The sequence below is a fragment of the Pseudophryne corroboree genome, chromosome 8 (assembly GCF_028390025.1).
Source record: "Pseudophryne corroboree isolate aPseCor3 chromosome 8, aPseCor3.hap2, whole genome shotgun sequence".
In the NCBI taxonomy this organism is placed as follows: domain Eukaryota; kingdom Metazoa; phylum Chordata; class Amphibia; order Anura; family Myobatrachidae; genus Pseudophryne; species Pseudophryne corroboree.
In genome coordinates, this window is record NC_086451.1 from 97,263,380 (window position 1) to 97,265,692 (window position 2,313).

General features: G+C 42.9%; 1 pseudogene; it reads left to right on the forward strand.

Moving 5' to 3' along the window:
• Positions 1-1,393: 1,393 nt before the first annotated feature.
• LOC134950103 (5S ribosomal RNA) lies at positions 1,394-1,511 on the forward strand (annotated as a pseudogene).
• Positions 1,512-2,313: the final 802 nt, after the last annotated feature.

A 2,313-nucleotide genomic window follows, 5' to 3' on the forward strand; every position in this document is an offset into this window, starting at 1 on the left:
ATTACCAAGAAGATGGACGATTTGATCTCTGCAAATTTTCCCCTGCTATTACGTAAATTTACCAATCTGGTCTCCGACTGGATGATGCAACATGTTTCATGGTTGGGACGAATAGCTGCACTGAAGATGACAGTTCTCCCCAGACTTATGTATCTATTTTGGGCCATCCCCATTTTACTACCTAACTATCTTCTGTCTAAATGTAATGCTATATTCAACTCCTATGTATGGAAAGGTAGGAAACCGAGACTAGCCAGGAGAATGATGATCCGGCCCAAATGAGAAGGAGGTCTGGCCTATCCAGATATACACTCCTATCAATTAGCGTGCAGACTAGCACAAATAGGAGCTTGGTACTCACATTCCGTACATAAATCGTGGGTTCACCTCGAACAAGTGCTCGTTGCCCCACTTCCCCTGACAGATATTTTGCAGCACCCGAAGACTGAGGGCAAATCACTAATTGCCAGATCTCTCACCGTCCAATCTACTCGAAAGGCTTGGTTGGAGGTGGTGCTTAGAGGAAACGATATAATCCTTCCCACCCCTGCCCTCTCACTGACAGGTATAGCTTCCCTGATTCCTGATCTGAGATTTGACTCCTGGATATCCAGGGGAATCCTGTCCTTACATGATGTAGTAGTAGACAACAATCTACTTTCTTTCGCCCAATTAAGGGAAAGATTCTCATTGCCGCATAGGGAATTTTATAAATATTTGCAACTTAGACATTGGCTTCACGGGGCTTCTTACTCCCCCCACAACATATCCCCATTGCCTAAGCTTATCCAGAATTTCTTAGATACTGGGGAAGGCAGGGGAGGCATCACTAAATGGTATAACTATATTATCAACCCCCGACCACTTCAGAAAGCCCCCTTTCAATTGAAATGGGAGACAAACCTTAGATGCTCCGTCTCAGAGGAGGAATGGGAGACGGCTTTCCAAACCTGCTATAAAATATCCAAATGTATTTCACATATAGAATTATTCTATAAACTCCTCCATCGTTTGTACTTCACCCCGTCCCGTTTGCATGCGATGCAACCCTCCACATCTAACCTCTGTTGGCGCAATTGTGGTAATGTCGGAACTTTGATGCATGTTTTCTGGGAGTGCCCAGTACTTGCCCAGCTTTGGAACTCTGTCTTCCACCTTATGTCTACAACACGAAAGAGGCCTCACTTCATCAGATTTTTTGAAGCCAAGACCAAGTGGGTCATTTCAGTACCAGGTCTGGGAGACCATCAGAGAATACCAGGCATCACTGGTTTCTTGATTTGGGAGCATTCAATAATCCTACAAGAAACTTTGGATTTCTACAAGAAACTTTTGGGATTTCTCTCAGAGTCCACAATACAAGGTTCCTGGTGTCATCAGGTGTGATATATCTACCTGCGGTCAAACCATACTGAGTATGCCCAACCTCGTCTGATCTTGGAAGCCAAGCACTGTGGGCCAGGTCAGTATCTGGTTGGGAGACCACCAGGGAATACTGGGTACTGCAGGTATTTTTATCCGAGCCAAGGACACAGGACCTAGAAACACTCATTATTTCATATCAATATTTTTGTGTAATTTATATCCAGTCAGGGATTAGGGTGGAGCCCGGTACACATCATACTGTAGATTTTTCTTCTTCCTGGTATATCCCTATTATAGGTTATACTGTCACAATTTCAGGAAGAAGACATTATACATACATATATAATATATATAATTTTCAATATTGGAGACACATACATATTTTCGTTCACAGAGCCATTAAAACTTAGATTACATCATGTGATGTTTACTTGGATTGATAATGTTATCTTTAATTGTTAGTATTTCTTCTTTTTTTCTTTTTGCCTCATAGCCATTATTTTAAGAGGGTTGCAAATAAAAGTTATATTTTAAACAGAACACATTACATAATTTTCAATAAAAGTGTGCCCCAGAAGAGACACATAGTCTTTCTCTTTTTTCTCCTTGGCTCCGGTACTATACGGGAACCATTTTTTACAGGCTTGGTGTTAGGCCATCATCTAACTCCACACCCACGACTAGCCCTTCTTCACCTCTATTATGGCGACTTGTCGCCGAGCGATCGATATGTCCTGGGCCATATACTTATCACCACCAAACTACTAATTGCCCGTCAATGGCGTTCCCCCGGGGTCCGCCATATAAAGGCGATAGAAATGGCTATACAGTCTCTTTGTGAATTTGAAACCGCAGGAGTAGCCTATTCCTCTACCCCGTCCTGTCCTCTTCTTCGCTGGCTTTCATGGTCTAACTACTGGCATGGCCGTTCGCCAGATGTACATGGAT